Source organism: Vombatus ursinus, unplaced genomic scaffold (assembly GCF_900497805.2).
Source record: "Vombatus ursinus unplaced genomic scaffold, bare-nosed wombat genome assembly UNPS02014798.1, whole genome shotgun sequence".
NCBI classification, from domain to species: domain Eukaryota; kingdom Metazoa; phylum Chordata; class Mammalia; order Diprotodontia; family Vombatidae; genus Vombatus; species Vombatus ursinus.
The window spans coordinates 6277157-6287575 of NW_020954576.1; the positions used below are offsets into that span (position 1 = coordinate 6277157).

General features: G+C 38.4%; 1 pseudogene; it reads left to right on the plus strand.

Moving 5' to 3' along the window:
- The window catches only part of LOC114049975, an 18129-nt pseudogene extending 9943 nt beyond the window's left edge, over positions 1 to 8186 (plus strand).
- The last annotated feature ends 2233 nt before the right edge of the window (positions 8187 to 10419 follow it).

Consider the following 10419-nt stretch of genomic DNA (forward strand, 5'->3'; position numbering starts at 1 on the left):
GATAGATAGATAGATAGATAGATAGATAGATAGATAGATAGATAGATGGCACAGGGTGAGTTGAAGATGAAGGGGTGATATCTGGAGAATAAAATTAAGGAGTGGGAGAGGATTATACTGGGAGAAGGAGAAAGGGAGAGGTAGAAAGGGGTAAATTATCTCACATGAAACAGATAAGAAAAGGCTTTTACAGTGGAGGGGAAATGGAGGAAGGTGAAAAGGAATGAGTGAATCTTATTCTCATCAGATTTGGCTTAAGGAGGGAATACCATATACGCTCAACTGGGTATGGAAATCTATCTTACCCTACAGGAAAATAGAGGGAAGGGGATAAGAGAGCAGGGGGATGATAGAGGGGAGGGCAGATTGGGGGAGGGGTTAATCAGAAGCAAACACTTCTAAGGAGTGACAGGGTTAAAAGAGAGAATAGAATAAATGGGGGGTTGGATAGGATGAAGGGAAACAGTTTTTCACAACATGACTACTATGGAAGTGTTTTGCATGACTATACGTGTATAACCTATATTGAGTTGCTTGCCTTCTCAATGAAGGTGAGTGGGGAAGAAGGAAGGGAGAAAATTTGGAACCCAAAGTTTTAAAAACAAATGTTAAAAATTGTTTTCACATGCAACTGGGAAATAAGGTATACAGGCAATGCGGTATAGAAATCTATCCTTCCCTATAGGAAAATAGAAAGGGAAGGGGATAAGAGAAGGGGGGTGGAGATAGAAAGGATGGCAGATTAGGGAAAAGGGTATTCAGAATGTATGCTGTCTTGGGGTTGGGGGAGGGACGAGATGGAGATAAAATTTGGAACTCAAAATCTTGTGGATGTGAATGTTGAAAACTAAAAATAAATACATTTTAAAAACTGCATATATAATTCAATATATGAAAACATTGCATAATAAATGTTAAATCTAACTGAATAGCAATCAACCAACCAGCATTTTTTAAGCTCATTTTAAACAGCAGAAAGCAGTTTCAGAAGCCAAGACCTTCGCCCCTTAGCCCAAAAGAATTTGGGTCTCATTTTTTTGAGGGGTGAATGATGAGGCTGGGATCTAGACCCCCAAAAGGAAAAACCCTGGACTTTCCCACATGGCCGAATCTGGCATTCGCCTGAGGCCATAATTCCATCAATTAGCCTTTCATTGTGGCTACACTCAATCTCCCAATTCTGTTACCCTTAACCTAGCCTAGCCCTCCCTATGGCCCCCAGCCATTTCCCACACTTAATCCTAGGTAGGCTCCAACTTCCAGTTTACTGGCCACTCCATTCAAATATTCCTTAAACCCCTCCTCTAGTCACCCCAAACTCCTTAGCCACTCCTAGATCCCTCCCACAGTCTTTCTGTAGATAAGGTCCATCTTGTCTCCATTAAGGTAATTCTTAAAATCTAGCCACTGCTCAGATTCTTAGAATCTAGCCAATACCTCACAGACTCTCAGATTCCTCAAGAGTCTGGCTAATATGGCAGATCTTTAATAAACCTTGTCTTTAGCTGAAAGGAAAAAAAAAAGATGCACAGAAGAGAACAGAAAGAATTTTAAAAGGAACAGAAAAGCAGGACAGTTTTGAAACTACCATGAAAAAAATTATTATATACCTTTTATTTTAAACAAACAGTATGAACTATTGATTTACACTTTCTTATAAAATCCTTTGTTTTATACTACATGTATGCAAATGCTCTTTTTTGGTATTGAGGTTCAGAATAAGACATTTTCTTTAATAAAATAAAAAAAGGGGACTCCAAAAGTACTCTCTCAACAGGTAGTTAACCTACCATTTTATAGTGAATATGACACTTTATCTGAAATCCATGTTGCTGCATTGGGAAAGGGCCACAGAACTAGAGGATTAGGCTGCCCTTAACTCATCTCTTTACCTTACAGATGAGCTGATCAAAATAGTCTCCCCATATGTTGGTACAGGCTGTAATGATCAGCTTCTAGGAGGAGTTCATCACCCCTTAGGAGATATGAGAAAAGAAAGTGGCTCCTTTCTCATTGGATAAGAGAAACTCCAAAGAGCCTAAGAAGAAAAACATCGAAAAGGGATCAAGATTGTCCTAAGAATGAAAAGTGAGAGGTTCATAGGATTACAGATTCAAAGCTAGAAGGTCATTTTAGTCCAACCCTTTCTTTACAGATGAGGTCATTATGAAGGAAATCAGAAAACTATGAATTAATTACTGAACTACTTTAATATTCAATAGTTCCAACCAACAGGTCATCCTGCCTTCTTCAAGCTCAACTATAAAATCCTTAAGAGTACAACTGTGATTTCTTTCCACTTTGTAGTCACAGAAGCTCACCAAGAGGCCTAGAGTTGGCAGAATATGACTTCATTTGTAAGTCCATCCATGACTAGAACTGGCCATGAAGAATAGCCTGTAGCTCACTCATTCCAGGAAAACAACTTAATAATGCTATTTTTAAAAAGGCATCCTATTCGTGTTCTCAGTCCTAGTGGGACATCAATAAAACTAGAATTTTTTTAAAATAAATCTTTATGTTTACTTTTTGCTTCTCCATTAAAAAAGAAAAACTGGAGATATTGAAGGAGGGAGGGAGAAATGTGCCTTGCTTTTTTAAAATAAAGTTTTATTGCAATCTTTTTTTTAAACATCATTCATTTTCTGCCAGTGTCCCTTCCCTTTTCCATTCCTAGAGAACCCTCTCATATAGCCAATAACATTTTTAAAGAAAGAAAAAAAGAGAGAAGAGAAAGAAAAATCAGCAAAACCAATCAATTCATCAAAAAAAGTTTGAAATATATATGAAGTATTCCATACCCAGAGACCTCCCATTTGTGCACAGGAATGGGGTAGGGATTTCTACTTATAACTTTTTTGGGGGGGAGTCCATGCTTGTTCTTTATAATTTGCAATTTTTCTTTTGGGAGCTATTGTTCTTTCCATTTACATTGTTATCGTCATTGTGAATATTATTTTTCCCTCCTTTCTTTACAGAGATGGGAGATTAAAGGTGTGAAAAGCTGGTATACTGTCAGATTCAACTGATCTGTTAGTTTTACTGAACTGCCTTTTTTCTTTCTCTTTTTGATTCTTTGTTACAAGGGATGGCTCTTTGGAGGTAAAAGGGGAAGGGTATATTTAGAAATGGAGGTGATGCAAACAATGCACTGCTTTAAAAGAACTGCAAACCACTGCTTCATATTGGTGTGTTTCATGCAGATAAATAAACAAACCTTTTTTTTTTCTTTTTGAGGGTATGTATCTAACATATACATGAGACTTAAATATAACACAGACAGAGAGGCATCTGTTTTAAGTAGACTTGTTCAGTTTCCCTATAAGAGAGCAAAGAGTCTATTCTTGGGATTTGGTTGGTCTGGGGACTAGGGCATTGCTTCCTTATTGCCTGAGGCATAAAAAGCCCAGTCTAATGGGGAGCTGCTGCTCCTGAGGTTTAATGGCCTGTAGGACTTCTCTCTGACCCACAGCTGCTGCCTTAGTGAATCTAGTGGTGGAGGGGAGCGTTGTCTCTTTTAATTATTAATTGTATCTATTTTGATCTCCATTATATGGAAATTCACTTTTACTGAATTTTATGATTCATGAGTATTTTACTTTGTTCCAGTCCTGAGCCTGAATCATTAGACTGGCCTGAGCTAGGACTGCCCAGAACTACAAATCTAGCCAAATAGCTTTGCTGGATGGGAAAATTTCACTTTTTTAAAAGTAAAACCTAAAAATTAATTCACACATTTGTTTTATGACAATGAGTTTGTAGAAGGATTTTAAGTTGATACCTTTTTCTGAATCTCACTGGATCAGACTGATGTGAGTACCCACAGCCTAGCCATTCTAAGATCCCAAGCATTAAAGAAGAAAAGAAGAGAGGGAAAAAAATGGGCAAAGCAGAACTATGATCTGTCAGGGGCAGCTAGGTGGTGCACTGGATAGAGTGTCAGGCCTGAAGTCAGAAAAACTTATCTCCTTGAGTTCAAATCAGGCTTCAAACACTTACTAGCTATGTGATCCTGGGCAAATCACTTAACTCTGTTTGCCTCAGTTTCCCCATCTATAAAATGAGCTGGAGAAAGAAATGGCAAACCACTCCAGTATCTTTGCAAAGAAAACTCCAAATGGGGTCATGAAGAACAGGACACTATTGAAAAATGAAACATGATCTGTTAGTCTGTCAATAACATCGATTAAATGACTGCTGTCATTTAATACCAAAAAAGGAAGAAATATGATCTCTGCACTCAAAGAGTTCACAATCTAATGGTGGAGACGACATGGAAATAATTGGACAAATTAACTATGTACATGATAATAGGAAAAAAATCAACGGAGGAAAAAGCTAGCATTAAAGGAGATATTTTACCTGGGATTTGAAAGCCAGAGAAGCCAGGAGGTGGATATGAGGAAGGAGAGGAATCCAGGCATGGGGGAACAGCCAGTGAAAATGCTTGGAGTCATGTGCAAGGGACAGCAAAGAGGCCAGTGTCATTGAATCTCAGTGAATATGGAAGAATGCAAAGTGTAAGATGATCATAAAGGGCTGTGGGGGGCACCACAGGGTATGAAGGCTTTATATGCCAGAGGATTTTATATTTGATCCTAGAGGTGATAGGGAGTTTTTAAATTTCATTGAATGGGGTGGGGGTTAACGTGGTCAGAACTGCACTTTAGGAAGATTAGTTTGACAATGCAATGGAATGAGGAGAGACATATGGGAGAGACCATCAGGCTATTACAATAGTTTGGGCATGAGGTGATGAGGGCCCACACCAAGATGGTGATGGTGGTGTCAGAAAACAGAAGGGGGCATATACAAAAGATGCTACAAAAGTAAAATCAGTAGGTCTTGGCAGCAGATTGGATACAGGGGGTGAGAGAGAGTAAGGAGTAGAAGATGATAGCCTCATTGTGAGTCTCCCAGGTGACTGAAAGGATGGCAGTACCCTCGACAATAACAGGGAAGTTCAGAAAGGGGGAGATTTAGGGGAGAAAATAATGGATTTAGTATTGGACATACTGAGTTTAAGATGTCTGTGGGACGTCTAGATTGAGTTGTCCAATTGGCATTTGGAGAAGGGAGTCTGAAGGTTAAGAAAGGAGTGAGGTTAAGAAAAACACTTTTGAGGAGGGGCAGGATGAAAGGAGAGAGAGAGAATAGAATAAACAGGTGGGGAAATAGGATGGAGGGTAATACAGTTAGTCTTTCACAACATGACTAACATGGAAATGTTTTTCATGCCTACACATGTATAGCCTATATAGAATTGCTTGCCTTCTCAATTGTGGGGGGTGGGGAGGAAGGGAGAGAATTTGGAACTCAGAGTTTTAAAAATGAATGTTAAAATTGTTTTTATATGTAACTGGAGGAAAATAAAATACTAAATTAGAAAAGAAAAGTGTATCTGAAGTAATCATTAGAATAGAAATGAATCTATGGGACCTAAGATCACTAAATGAAATAGTATAGAGGGAGAAGAGAAGAAATTCCAAGACTGAGCCCTGAGTGACTCCTAATGTCAATGGTTGTGAACTGAATGAAGATCTAGCAAAAGAGACTGAGAAGTAGTAGTTAAGTAGGAGATGAACCAGAAACCTAGAGGGAAGAGGGCACCAAGGAGAAAAGGATGATCAACATTGTCAAAAGCTGCAGAGAGGTTGAGAAGGATGAAGATTGAAAAAAAGTCATTAGATTTGTCAATTAAGGGGTCATTGGTAAAATTAGAAGTCAAACTGCAGAAGGTTTAGAGGAGAGTGAGAGAAAAGGTAGTGGAGGCATCAATTATAGATGACCTTTTCAAGGAGTTTAGGCACAAAAAGGAAGAGAAATATGAGATGATAGTGAGAATAGATGCCTCTTGGAGAATATTTGTACCCAAAAGCCAAAAAGAATCAGAAGGAGTCTGTTCTGTGATTCATAGAAACTATGTATGACTCAAATCGAATCACTCTGCCTTCAACCTTTCTTTTTTTTTCCATTTTTACACTAACTGACATGACCTCTTTAAATACCTGGAAAGTGATATGAATCAATAATTCCAATATTTATGAAATTGATAGAGTGTCGGGAAGAGAGTCAGGAAGACCTGAATTCAAATTGTAACTCAGACATTTATTAGCTGTGTGACTGAGGCCCACCTTAGCTTTAGTTTCAGCATCGGTACAAGGTAGAAAATAATAGTGCCCCCCTCACAGAGTTATTGTGAGGATCAAATGAGAAAATGTAAGTAAAGTGCTTAGTAAACCTTGAATAGCTATATAAATGTTGTCTATTATTATTATATATTATTATCATTATCATCATCATCATTGATATCCAAAGAGTCAGTACAGCTTTTAACACTTGTCATGTAATGGATAGTAAATTTATAGTAATGAAATTTAAAATAGAATTATCTTTTTTGTTAGCATGTCGCTCACACTGTCGATGTCATATTGACCTTATAGTGAACTAAATTCAGAATCGAACTAGGTAGGATGATGAGGGTTTTGCTTCAAGGTGCCAAAATTTAAAGGGTACTGAAAGCATTAAATTCTTTCTGTAGTATAGAAACAACTAAGCTTAGCATCCAGCCAGCAAAACTATTTAGTTCACATTGGAAGCTGCCAGGTGACCTACATCCTCTCTTGCGAGGCTGCACTGTAGGGTGGGCTTTTTTGCAGTCTACTGGTCTTGCTCCTCCTCCTTCATGGTAGCTTCCTTAGAAGTGGTCTCATGACACCCTGGGGGAAATGCACCAAGATTTCTGTCTCATCCCACACAGACCAGTATCTCAAGATCTCTCCCCACCTCAACTAGATTGCTGTGTCAGAATTGCTACTTATAGCTATGTCTAAAAACCTTAATCTATTTTCATATAAACTACTCTCTAGATAAATTTTCTCTACCATGTATTTAAGTAATTCATTTTTTAAAAGTCTAAATGTAAAACTTTACATTTATCTTAATAACTTTTACCTTGTTGGTCTGGGCTTATCACTCTCATCTTTTGGGGCATTTGTATTTCCTGTGTTATCTAATGTTTTGACTGTTCCTCCCTGCTTTACATCTTTATTAACCTCTCCCTCCACCCCAAGCATCTAGCACATAGTAGGCTCTTAATAAATGCTTTTGGAATGAATTAGATTGACTATCATCTGCATGAACTAAAGATTTCCCTCAATCACCGATGAACAGCTGATCAGATCTGGTCCTATTAGCAAGATGGGAGATTGATCACCTATGGAGTGGAATTTTAGTTAAGATACCCTCATTGGTTGATTGATTAATTTGAAGGATGCCCAAAGGCCTGCCTGCCCTAAAATATCTCCCTTAACAGCCAGCTCAGTGTCTAAAATTCTTACCATTTGTGTTATTCTTTGTAGTAAAGGCAATTTCTCCAGAGGCCCTCATTAAATTTCCAAATACATTATCTGAGAGAGATGAGCCATAAAGCCATTAGTGCCCACTAAAGATTAGCACTAAATATCTTTATCAGATTAGTTTGGAAAACAGAAGTTGAACAGAGAGAGGAAATAGGTTACTACTCAAGAGGGAAAGTTTGCTTGGTTCACAGCAGGTGTTGTCTGGGAGGGTCAGCCTGGGTAAGGCACCTCTCTGAGGCCTCAATGCAACCAGAGAGCCACACATGGGCACTATGGCATAGTAGGTTTGGCCCAATGTAAAGAACATTGAACTGGGTCAATGTTAGGGCCAGTGCTGTGCAAGGAGGGACTCTGGGCTTCAAGACGCGACCACCAAAGTGGAGAGATTGTACTAGATGCTTTTTGTGGTTCTCAAGTGTCCCAACCTGAAGCTGAAGAAGCTGTCTGGGGCTTATATGCCATTGGCTATGGTGATTCACTCTCTAGTGGTGGTATCTTACCGTCTTATCACTGGAAGGATAATTTGTGATAACTATGAAACCTCCTGATGTTGGATCTATGACAGATGGACATGGACACCAGAAATTGGTGGCTTTCTTGTCATATAGAGTAAATGGATAATATATTATGGAAAAACTTGCAACTAGTTTCCTGCTTACAATAAGAGGTCTAGGTTTCATAGTCCTAGAGCTATCCAAGGCAACAAATATTCCCAGGATCAATAGGTTTCTTCTTCTATGCATTGGCTGTGTCAATGTCCTTTTGATTTTCTTCATGGAGAGAATGTTCATAAGAATGAAACTGCTGGGCTATCTATTGGGTTAGACTTCTTTTTTGTGAAGACACAATAGTAACTGAATTAGCTCCTTTTAATGACATTTCAAAGGTTGTTCCTGCTCTCCAGGACAAAAATTGGAACATGGATTGTTTATGTCTCAGAGTGACATAAGGAAATGTCTGGTGTAAAAATGCGAAACGTTTGGTCCATCTTTTGGAAAAGAAAATCTCCTTGGTCCCATTGATGTGATACAATAATTATAGTAATAGCACCATTGCTTTTCCACAATGACCAAGTATTCACTTCCGTCCTCCTATTTTCCCCTCATTTTTAAGAGAAAATATTTTCCTTTGTATAATGGAAGTACTGAATAAAGCATTTCATTATCTTCTACACCTTTTCAGGAAAAAGGCACTTGTGGTAAAGATGTGCACAAGTAAATTCAGGAAACTGGAACCTCTATAATAGAGCTGATGACTCTATTGAGGGGATTAGCTTTGCCTTGACCCTACATTATATTAAGTATAGCTTTCAAAGTCTGTAAAAAAGGAGGGCTTGAATTAAATGGTCTCTGAAGACCTGCTTTAAGACAGATAGAAGAAACTCCTAGAGAGTAGTCCTAGTGTCCCCCAAAGCTGAAAACAGGTCCGTTTTGCCTCTGATCTTATAATACCTGTCTAGCTCTGGTACTCATGGGCTATGAGACCTTAGGCAAGTCGCATAACCCCCTTAAAGCCTCAGTGTTATCATTTGTAAAATGAGAATTCTTGCAGGCTTGTCATGAGGACAGCATTTTATAAACTATGAAGTACAAAATACAGTTCAGTTGTTATTGTTATGGTGCCCCACAAATGTAACTGTGTGACCTCAGGACAGCCATTTAATTTTGCTGGGCCTCAGTTTCCTCATCTATAAAATGAGGTGGCTGGAATAGATGAGGTCTAAGGTCCATTCAAGTTATAATTCCTAGGATATTTAGATTAGCTATATTTTATTTCTGTTTTCCCCAGCACAACCACAGCTTTCACTGGAATACAGAATGAGACAAACCACAGGCTATTTTATGTTGCAGACTATCCTTTCTCATTGCAATTTCTGCTGCCCCAGTAAAGCAAGACTCCTGTTGCTGCCATCTAGAAGAGGACAAGACAATGAACATGGTTTTAATTGCATGGAATCTTCAAGCTGGTTCCTATTAGACTTTACATCAAGTGCATTTAATGGGTCCATGGAAAAGGCGTAAAGAAATGCACTGTTGCTTAACTTCAATTCAATTACAAAGGAATTCAAGACAGAAACGTAACTCACAAAGGTCAACCAATCCAGTGGGCAAGCAAGCCTTTATTGAACACAGGCACCATGCTAGGTGCCTGGGGATATGAAGGCAAAAGTAAAAAAGTCCTTCCCCTCAAAAAGCATATATTTGAATGGGGGAGACAGCATGTGTGCACACACACACATGTATAAGTACCTATACATAAATATACATGCATATGTGTACATTTATGAACACACAGTGCATATACAACACACATGTAGACACATGTGCATGAATAAATAAATGATACAATACATACATCCACACACATACATCATACATGTACACATGCACACACTTGTGTATAAGTACAGGTATACATGCTGTGATGTACATGTGTGTGCACATATATACAGTGTGTTGTGTGTCTGTAATGCATATATGCATGAACACAGATATACACACAATATACAGATAAACACATATACATGCATGTACACACATGCATGTATGCACACATTCATGAATGATCTAATCGGGACTGAACCTGTGATTGCATTGGCATTGGGAACTCCATTTGAAGAATGTAGGTTGGCACCTTCTTTTTAGGAGAGGCCTCTAAGTTTGGACTTGGAGTGTGAAGGGGAGTAATGTGCAAGAAATCTGGAAAGATAGGTTGGGGACCTGTGATTTCCTCGAGGTTAGGAAATTCCCTCCCAGTGTGTCACTTCCCTCCATTGAGGATGACCTCAGTACTTCTGTGACTTAAAAGATATCTTGTAGGAAATTACTTGAGACACAAGTTAAATGACTTCTTCAATGTCTCATAGCTAGTAAGTGTCAGAGGAGGTTTTCAAACCACGTTCATCCCAATGTTAAGACAAGTACTCTGTCTCCTATAAAATATAACCGCTTCTAGAAATTTAATATCTCTCTAATTTATGTTATTTGACTTTTCATCCAATGTATAATAAGACAACAGCTGTAGCTTGCAATTATACATGTTGTATGAGGATTTATTT